This window comes from Apostichopus japonicus, chromosome 3 (genome assembly GCF_037975245.1).
Source record: "Apostichopus japonicus isolate 1M-3 chromosome 3, ASM3797524v1, whole genome shotgun sequence".
In the NCBI taxonomy this organism is placed as follows: domain Eukaryota; kingdom Metazoa; phylum Echinodermata; class Holothuroidea; order Aspidochirotida; family Stichopodidae; genus Apostichopus; species Apostichopus japonicus.
In genome coordinates, this window is record NC_092563.1 from 22,292,520 (window position 1) to 22,303,809 (window position 11,290).

General features: G+C 38.6%; 1 long non-coding RNA gene across 1 annotated transcript; it reads right to left on the minus strand.

The window, feature by feature from the left end:
* Nucleotides 1-2,985: 2,985 nt before the first annotated feature.
* LOC139965501 (uncharacterized) lies at nt 2,986-11,051 on the minus strand. Its single transcript, XR_011792273.1, has 3 exons — nt 10,127-11,051; nt 5,464-5,580; nt 2,986-4,423 (listed from the first exon to the last, which is right to left on the minus strand). It is a non-coding gene; the product is annotated as an uncharacterized lncRNA (long non-coding RNA).
* Between the last annotated feature and the right edge of the window lie 239 nt (nt 11,052-11,290).

The window sequence follows — 11,290 nt, forward strand, 5'->3', positions numbered from 1 at the left end:
AACGGAATTAAAATTTAAATACCTGATTGTACGTAGAAAGATTGAGAAATGTATTCAACCACACATGAATATTAAATGGCATGGCTAAAATGATACCAGAACACAATCAAATGAACAATTTGAATGTGGACTCAACTCTATAAATACTCAACTGTTCAACATGTTCCTTGTTTTTTTTCTTAAGCTTTAGAGGCTAAATCTCATTTATAAACCCAAGTGAAATGTTCTTGAAGATGGGAACTAGCAACCTCCTATTTAAAGGATTAGGCTTGGTATCTATAAGATTAAAAGCATTCTCTAAGTTTGCTATGTATATGAGACTGTAATATATTCATAATCCATTCTGATACATGAACCACTTGCACAAATTACTGCTGGAGTTAACCAGCATTAATGCAAGTTGAGCATGTTCTATATAACATAAATTTCTGAAACTTGAAACTTTCCCAATGACTCTTATATAAGATCTAATTTCATCCTGTGTCAAATAGTTCTTGAAAGATCTTTGATGTGACCTGCATAGGTTTATGGTAATCAAACTTTAAAGCCTCATTACATTTAAACTCCACTTCTACTTCCACTAAACAATCTTTTCATGGTAACTAACTTTATGACAATGTACTTTGTCAGAATTTTGGCTTATTTACACAGTTCAAAGAAATGAAAATTTCAGACATGAAAATTGTTTAATATCCACAACATTAATCATGCGTATGTGTGGGTATTGGGCAGGAGCTTTGAGCTTTCGTTCATAACTGTACATGTGTTGTGTGTAACCACTACCTATACTGGAAAGTACGGCCTTTCACAAAAAGATCTTTGGCGTATGGAAATATACGCCGATAAATTTGGTGTACGGCGTACATTACTGCCCCAGGGAAAAGTACGACAGTTTGCGTGGCGTATCACGCAAGCGTGGAGGAAAATTCAGCCGCAACAGTGCAAGTGACGCAACATGGTTTATACCATCGAGTTTAATAAATCTGGAGAAACTTTCACACAATAAATATGCGCGTGAGCGCGTACCATTTATGGAGGGTCATGTGATGTGTTCCAGGGTGGTACTTTTATATTACTATCCCCATTACACATGATGATTTCACCCAAATTTTCATTACACGAAACCTCCAAATATACAATTACAGATGTAGGTTATATGGTCCGGGAGATGCCATTTCCTGCGATCTGGGAGGCATTATTGACCAAAATTTTTTTTGTTCACTCCGCGCCAACCGATGGTGGAGCACCGCTTAGATAGTGTGTCGTACAAATACAGAACAAAATCACATCCACCTTGGCGTGTTTCTTTGGCGTATGGTCAAAGTACTTTCCAGTATGGACCACTAATGTATGCTTAGTACCATAAATGATGGCACTACATAATATATCTGGCTCTCTCTCACACAGTTTTCTGTGGCAGATACAGCCATTAGAATGGCACATTTATATATAGTCTTGACTCATTAGTTCTTCCCTGGCAGTGGAATGTGTGACCATATTTAGTGTTCACTGTGTATCCGTCATCATTTTTGTTTTTAATTTTTTAAATTACAGACAATATGTATATTTGCTTGTGCAAGTGTTAGCCTATGATACTGTGAATGCCACAGTTGCCACTACAACAATATTTACACACATGAATGCATACTGTGAACCATTTGCATGCATGAAAATGATGAACTATATTTGTATGTATGTATATGTATATGTGATCTTCCCGCAAGCAGGAACTCGCGAAAGAAGCCATGGAGGCTTATAGACTCGCAAGCTGACCGAAGCCAATCTCTCGGCACACATCCATTTAACGTCCATGTCGGGAAGTTGTTATTGAACAACACCCTTGCCAGACGACACACCTTGCTGTCGGCGGGGAATCGAACCGGGGATCTCATGACTGGGAGACGCCGGCGTTAACCACTAGGCTATACACTCCGCCTACAATATTACGACTACAGTAGCTATAAACTGCAGGAGTGTGCGACTTAATGCATACCGTTGCCAAGTTGAATATCTTCTGACACACATATCTTCTGACTTGGTTTGTTGCTCTGCCTTGTATTGCCGAACATGTGCTGAGCACCGATGATTGCAAGTGATGACAGTTTGTATTGTACTTTGAATTATTAAGTTGCGATACTATGTACTGGTTATTTGCACAACTTGCACTTGGTGTAAACCTTTCATTCCATACGTTATGCGCGGTTCTCACAGGTTTCGCTAAACTAGTACACGTAGTTCTCTTTCGAGCAGAAAGTTTATTACGGTTTTCTCTAACGATTATTTTTCCTCCCAATTTCTTCGACCACTCCCTTTTGGTTGAAATTAAACGAATAACTCCACTCATGATTTAAAAGGTTCACTCTAGCGATGGAAGAAACGGTATTATGCAGTTTGTTGACGATTTTTTCTTTAGATTGGAAGGGCTGCGAGTTTACTTGTCAGTTCTCCACCACTGTTTGGAAATTGTTACGATTACATCATAACAAATTGCCCAATGCTTATCAGAACTCCCCAAATTGGTCACTTCAAATATGCCAGGCACACTGACAAATTCCTGCATGCAGATTTTTAACTTCACGAACATGCCTTAGCTAAATTGGTTCAATTCGGGACTATACTGGCGACCGAATACTCCATTAGAGGGATAACAGAAAGAGATGGGATGGGGAGCGAAGGGAGTGGGAGGATGGGGGGGTGGCGGGGGGGGGGGGGGGGTGGCGGAGGGGGTGTGGCGGGGGGGTGAGGTAGCAACAAATTAAGCTATTTCATAGTCGTCAGTACATATACACCTTTATTTTGTTTCATCACGTGAATATATACAATGTGATGAGAAGTCCTCTAAAACACCTTCAGATGGCTTAACAAAGTAGAGGACTCCCTGTAAAGAAAAGGAAAAAAAGAAGGGGAAAAGAAAACACATGAGCGTAGCTACTTAATGGTGTCACCCCCCTCACCCCCCCCCCCCTCTGTTGTCTGAATTTCCAAAGAAGATAGTATAGTCCCAATTATTCGGTTACAAATAGCAGCCAATACCTAGACGCATCAAGGCCATATATGTCTACATTTATTTGTGCTGTGGATTACTCTTTCCTGAGACCTACTTGATCATCGTTACTAGAAATATCACAAATTCACATTACAAGAAAAATTAAGGACTCAGGAGTACAAACAACATAGCAGACACTATATATCATCACCACTGTCTATATTTCAGCTGCATATTTGGCTTATATACAGTAAACGAAAATGTAATGTTAGAACTTTATACATATTTAGTTAAGACTGACACGGCAGTTTACTTGATATATTATAACTTACACTGGTTATCTGCATTTTCACTAAATAGTGTAGTAAATAATGGTCACTCAGTTTCCAACTTAAAGCAGTTTATTCTGACCCAGTCTTTTCTGCTCGGGAAATCCATAATTACGGTCTGAACCAGTCATGTACCAGGATATTAATGTAGTTAACTTTTACGTTTGTAGACAAATACGTACTGAATGATGACCTTGAATCGTCACAACAAACTTTGAAAATATCTTATTATACAATCAAAGCAAAAGCAAAAAACTTACAATTAAAAAAGAACAAGTTCCCCTATTATGACAAGATTTCAGAACATTAAAATTATCTAAAAATCGCTGTTTTGGAGGAAATTTGAAAAAGTTCAAACCATTGTAAGCAGTGACTTGGGGATATAATTTAGCAGCTATAATGCTATTAGATATAAGTGTTTGAAAATGCCAGTAAGCATTGCTCATATCTCGCCAGGGTCTCTAAGTGGACTATAGTAATTTGCAGACACCACCGTAAATAAGAAAACAGTGTCAAATTTGTAATCAATAACAACAATGTAAGTTTGAAGAAATGGATTATAAAACTTGATCCTAGGCAACCATTCTTTTTGGACTACTTTAGAAACTTGCATGTGGGTTGCAAAGGCCGTTCATGTGGGGACGTACGTGGAGGGGGGGGGGCCTTCTGTTATAGATAAGACAAACTGACTTTGTTTTGAAGTACCACTGGTGTTCAAGGCTCATATACAGTAGGCATCATAAATGCATGATGCATGGGTATAGTCTATGAACTGAACAAATATAAATGTAAACAATACATTCTGTGCACACACAGATGAGAAATATATTATAGACAAACGCGCACTTTTACAACAATACTATACAATACAATAACGGAAACGAGGCAAGATGACGTCACCCTCATGAACAGTATCACAAAAATAAAATAAAAAACTGTAACATGTTGTAGGCTTTATGTTCGCCTCCATCTGGTTCATTCCTTTTTAGTTAATTTCAGAAATCCAAAATCCACCTTTATTTGATGCAATGGTTGTCGGTGGGATGGGTGACCAAGCGTCCATTTTCAGATAAAAAACGGTCAGTAGAAATTGGTGGACTTAACTCATCTATAACAAATCAAAGATGTCGGGTTATCAATATTCGTTTGCTTACAATAACGATCTTTGTACATGAACATAAAGGCCTTTGTATATGGAATTCGAAAAAGAAGTCGGATGAAAAAGTACTCCATTTCGGTACTCGGATTATTAAAAACAGTAATCTGACTAGCCACTTGGTACTCGAAACCCGAAGTACCCGGAAGTACTTGAATTAAATATACTAGACTAGAGCACCGCTGGCTTGAATTGAAGCTTTCTTTCTATTACAACTGTTACATTGATAAGCTGAAGGCTGAACCTTTCTGACCATAGACAATTCTGAATATCTAGTGGGACCAAATCTTGACGACCAGCCAGAAACGGATTTAAAACAGAAATTATCACGACCAGATAAAAATAAATGCCAGGTGACCTTCCTTTTTTTAAGTAAAATATCTAACTACCTCGTTAATGTATTTAAAGAGAAGGATGAGTGACCAGTCTTCTGTGTACAGATAACTTCTGTACAGAGTGTAAGAGAAGTGCTGCATTTTATTTAATATCACTCAGCTGGGACAATATTTAGTATTGATGTACTTTCAGTTCCCGCTTCAAAGCAATCGCATTGACGTTGTGAGCATTATGGACACCTCGCTTATATTTGATAAATTTTAAAAACGGCTGTTCAATATAAGACAATAACGTGGTGAAGCATTGGAAAATTGTGCCAACTGGCTGTTCAATATATTGCAGTTAATGAATATGCATGATAATAATACGTAGTAATTATAACCATGGATCGTGGAACTTTCTATTGCAGTGCGTCATGGTTCTTCATATCCTTACACAATTCTAATAAGTAAGTTTGCTTTAACAACTTGATATTTAGGGTAATGTTATACTGTAATGAAGCCAATATTTAGGAAGAGAAAGAAGGGACATAAAGTGAAGTTTCTAATTGATTGGAATATGATATATGGAGATACTTAAATCCTGGTAAGATCAATCTTTTAATGCTTTACATATCCTGCAAATAAGATGAACATTTAACAAACATGACGGCGTACCAAACTCTGTAGGAACTGATCGAACCCTGGGAGTACCGATTTGATGACCAAGTAGACTCCTATCATGACGGACATCCTGGACATCATTATCCTCAGTACACTGTACTGGTAAAGTATCTGAAAAACAGAGAAAGTGAAGCCCAGATCAGAAATACCAATGAAGTGACTCAAAGAGAAAGGATGATATAGCAAACACGTCTAATCTCACGAGTGTAATTGAGATGTGACAAGGGCTCACAAATAGGTGTTCATGCTGAAATAAGCTATATAAATAAGGAAAAACATATCTATATCTTCAAAGTAAAACGTCACCATTTAATAGCAAGATATCATATGTTTTAGATGAAAGTTGAAATTAGGACATTTCGATTTGACATAAAACATCATAATTACGCCATAAAACGACCACATTATCGTTTCGTTTCGTTTCGTTTTGTTTATTTATTTGTTTTTTTTCAGAACATGTACACATTTTTTTGTAGCGAATACAGTGTGAAAGCAAGTGTATAAAAAAAAACAAAAAACATTGTGGGCTTATCTAGTGAGACACTCCCTGCTGTACATAGAGTACACAAATAACTAACATTAAGAAACGAATTATGAAAATAAGACAAAATGGAGAAAAGGAAGAAAAAGAAAAGAGAGAAAGAGGAACATCAATCTCAGTATAAGTTGAAGTAAAATTTGTATTTAAACAAATTTCGGGAAGGTTGTGACCTGATATTAAGCAGCAGTGAATTCCATGTGATGCTTGTATACGAGCTGGACGAAGGCTACAGTTTCCTACATTGGTGTGAATGCGATTAGGGCGTACAATTAGTATGTGTCGTGTGTTATAATTGTGAATGTCATGGTTGTGAACAAGTAAATTGTCGAAAGCAGGTGGGATCTGTCCATGAGAAACTCTATAAGCATTTTCCTCTGATGCCATAATGATTAAACATTGAAATTGGTGGATTCCACGTAAAACGCAGTTTTTAAGGGTAAACACCAATTGCTTGACATAAACCATCAATATTTTGAGGTGGAAGTCGAATTTGGAGAAAAAACGAGCGTCGTAATTTGAAAATATCGCATGCACTTTTCGACATCTACAAATATGAAATTATTCTGTGCAACGGCCCCACCACTGGCTTTCAGCTCATTAGGTTTGAAAGCTTGGGCTGGTTCGTGCATGGTGAGGTTACAGGCGGCGAAGTCCCCGGTAAATTTTGAATTTGACGTCTTTCATTTTATCTTCGTATCTCGTTTAAAGCACAAAATATATCTGAAGAGGAGAATTCAATTTATGTGGAACGTATCTCTAGATCCCACAATGGGCAGGTCCGAAGGGATGTGGGGGGGGGGGGCAGGGGCTGCATCAAGCTGCATTGTAGCAAACCTAGCAACATTATCGAATAAACACTGAGAACGAAGTTAAATCTGAATTCAAAAAGAATTTTGAAAATCCAAAGTCTATGCCAACTCTCAATGACAGGGATGTTTGGGTCCTCTTCCCCATACATTGCCATGCTCTCTTTGTGTTACAGAATACCTTATACCTTGAAATATTTGAAGAATATCTTTCCAAATTATAATAAATAGCGTGGTGTGATAAGCTAACAAATACTGGGAGAGGTGGGCAGAAATGGGCGCGGTTTTACGAGCCTCTCCATACGAATTTTACGTAGAAGGTAAGAAATTGTAAATAATTGAAACTAGAATTTTTCCCTTTAAATTTCGAAACTATATATACCAATTTTTTTGCTGTATGTCTCAAACGATTTCTCAAGCGTGAACTGCTTTACTCTACATTTACATATTTGTTTTGAAAATTCGACTACTCAAAAACGAGTACATAAAGTAGTGAATTCTTGTCTTCGTACAGTTTTTGATTTAACCTTTCTCAAACACATACTTTCCCACCACCTTTGTTTATACTCGTACTTCAGTGTGTGGGGTAACCTTATCCTTCTTTTTCGGCTTTGTCAGCCCATGGAGGTAAAAACATGCAGCCATACACAATTTGTAGCTCCATGGGATTCGCGCAAGCGCAGAGGGTACACTGAACATTGACCAATCACCCAGTTCGCCTCTTTACGTAACGTAATTCTAAAATTAAAAAAGTTGGTTCGCAACACAGTACAGCAACATAGAGCATGGATAACGCTTAACATTATCTTATACATTTTTCGAGAAAATGAATATTCATTTCTTTATCGACCTGTAACGTAACCAGTACAAATAATTCGCTGTTCTCACAAAAACTTCATTTGAATTTATTTTTTGTCACAATTTCTCAAAGTATTTTCATTTCTAGATTATTAACGTCTGTTTTGTAACCTTGTGCATGCGCTTTTTGATTAAATATTGTCAATTTGTCATCAAACTCTACCAATTAGGGGATTTAAGCCATTATCGTGATCAGCACGATACTGAAGCTATTCACAATTTATATTAGTTTTGACGTCAATTGTGTAGTACAACGATGTGTTAAATAAGTTTGAAATATAGAGTAGTAGGGCTTCTCGGCCTTCTAGCTAAGATCATGTGTAGTATCTGTTCCCTTTTGAGGGGATTGGTAATGCACACCTGACGATGATCTCACAGTCACAGTACCGATGCAAGGGGACTGGGGGTTAGAAGCGGATCAGTCGTTCAGTAGTTTGGTTTTCGTGCCCAGGTTCTTTCCTGGGCGACTTTTTCTTAAAAAGTATAGGGCTTCTCGATGATCACATAGTCACAGTCCCGATGCAAGGGGAATGGGGCTGAGAGCGGATCAATCGTTCGGTAGTTTGGTTTTCGTGCCACCTTTTTTTTTAAAAACTAGGGCTTTAATGTGATAGTCGCGGAGTTTAAGGAATGTGAAGGGGTAAAACCGGGCAAATGGATCAGGGATTGTGGGCAAAAATCGAGATGGCTTAATTAAGGACAAATTTCAGCAACATCAAAAGTGAAGTTTTAACAAAGAAATGTATTTCTCTGTGTAGGAATTGAGATTGGGGACGGGGGTACACAATTAGTACCAAACGTTCTAACGCCAGTACTGAAAGTGAGTAGAGGTGGCCAATTTATCGATCCAAAGGCAGTGAATTATCTCACCATATTAAAATTAGATCATCTCAAGGAAGAAAAAAATTTGAAACACTTTATGGGAATCTCATCCCCATTGGTGTCATTGTCTGGTGCAGGGAATTGTACACCAGCCTACGATTTATTGTATGACGGAGGGCACAGGCGTAGGAGGCGGGGGGGGGGGGGGCTGGCTGGGCTGCAGCCCCCCAACCATATTTTTTGGTGAAAATTCGGGCAAAATGCTGAGAATTTTTCGAGCAGCTACTGAAAGAAAATAATTTGCAATGTGTTTTTCAAGTATTTTTTTGGGGGGGGGGGGAATTCGGACAATATGCTGAGAATTTTTCGGGCACCTACCAGTGGCCGAGCGTCCATACAGTCAGAGTGGGCGGATGCCCCCCTGACGGACTCAAATGGACTACTGGCGCCCTTTTCAGCTTTTTACCACTCTCTACTTATTCGCGATTATTGACTTTTTTATTGCGCTCTGAAATACCTATTGACATTTGTCACATTTTGTTGGTACAACTTTCTGACAAATAGCGATGACACCTATTTATTCTTCGTTTATCTGTAAATTAGAAAGGCCCCGAAAGGGTCATTCCCGGCAATCTAGGGAGTATCTCTACTCAAAAATTTTCTGTACGCTCCGCGCCAACCTGTGGTGGCGCTCCGCTTAGATAGTGTCGAAAGCGCCCCTACAGAGCATTCTCTCCCCCCTGACCAATACCCCTATAGCTCCGCCACTGACACCTTCTGAGAGAAGAAGAACTTGCAATGTGTATCTCAATGGTTATATTATTATCATTATTGTTGTAACGACTTCCCCAATAATTGGAAGGGTTAAAACACGGAAAACGATTGTATGTTATTGACATGTGATGTAATAAGCGAAAAATGCCTATATGATAGGCACATTAACATGTGGAGCGCGCGCGGAGCGCGCGAAAAATTTTGGTTATATTTTCGGGCAAGTCGTTACAGCCCCCCCCCCCCCCCCCAAATCAAATGAGGCTCCTACGCCTATGACGGAGGGTTTTATTTCTTATGACAGACAGAGAGATATAACATAAGGACATAAATTTGAGTCAATGCTTCCATGTCTATCATATCAGAAATATCATAATTTTGTACGTCTCTTCAAAGTTATAGTTATGGCTCGTATCACCTATTTAGTCCCTCCTTTCCCTTCCTTTCTTTCTTAAAACAAAAATAAAACGTTCCATCATGAAAAGTTTTCTTTAATTCAAAGTTGTGAAACGAAGGAGCACTGGGACTGAGAATTGTGGATTTACATCACTTGAATGCCGACCACGTGACACCGGCCTCAGAGCTTAGGTCGTGATGTGAATATAACTTCTAATATTTTTTTAACTTTTAATATTTAATATTGTACCGTAAGATATCTTATAATTAACAAATCGCGAGGCTACTGGCTAAGTGATAGGACTGGATAAGCTTCTAAAGTGTAAAGGCCTATAAGTATAATAATCATATATCTTTAACATGATAGTACATTAAACGTTCTCTTAACATATACAGTGATGGAATTTCAAAATATTGGAAAGTTATTGAAAGAAAAGAAAGCTGTGTTGTAAAGTCAACTTACCAGCTGGGGGAACGGGCTTAAATCGCGCCGGAAAACACCCCATGTTCACTAAGTCAGCTTGAATTTGTGAATGATACACTATAGACAGTCAAACTAAAAAGCTATAAGGTACCAGCTGAGAATTGTATGGAGGCTACAAATGATCTTCTCGTAAACAGACGTTACGTAAATGTCCAAACGCGTACTTCCCAGGAGGAACGTTGGTGTGGGAGAATCCAAATCTAGATAACGAAACTATTAATAGTCCCAGTTAAATGGAGTAACATTTCGGTGAGAAGAAATCAACAAAGTCTCCCTTTTTTCGTGTGCTTTTCTGTGTCATTAATTCCTGGCAAGGCGAGGATCCGTGTACGGCCATAAATCTTGGGCATGTTATCGCTAGCTTATATAAGAACATGTGCAACTATCGCATATAAGAAGAAGTGAATTCGTGCCTACGATACACGGCCCACGACACGCCTCAATTATATTGACCAATGGTAACGTTACCCCAGTGGAGTAGGACGCTGATGTACGAAATTGTTTGCACTTTCAAGACACTGTGGGAATCTCCGCCAAAATTTTTGCCATTCTTCATGTAAACCCACCGTTTGTAATAGGCTAACAAATTTTCAGTTGGTTAATGTTATATTTCTGCCCGATTTGTTCTGTTTTCTTATTCACCACGAACCTAAACAAACACGGTAAGGTACATATCCACGCATAGGAAAAATGGGTCATCGCCGCAATAAAACAACAACAAAACACACAGCCTATTTCAGAGGGTTCTTCCAAAGGCAGTCAGTTATAATAACCGGGGTAGCAAGCGCTGACCATTACTCCAACAATGACGTGTTTTTGCAGTAAGAAGACATGAGCTGTGCAGTAGAACTAAGACCTAACCTGCTTCATCGCAAGGCAACAAAATATAACCTGTCCAAATGAAATGTATACGGTGCGTACTTTCGAGCCTGCTCATCGCACGGCAATACAAGTTACAGTGAAAAACTAATTGTTTAGTTGCAACTAGTATCGAGACTTCTCATCGCACGGGTAACTCGATTTAATCTCACGAGATTGGCTTTATATGGCGCGCACTTTCGAGCCCGCCCATCGCACGGGCAATAGAACTAAGTTAAACTGACAGAGTAATTGTTTAGTTGCAGCTAATATCGAGACTTCTCA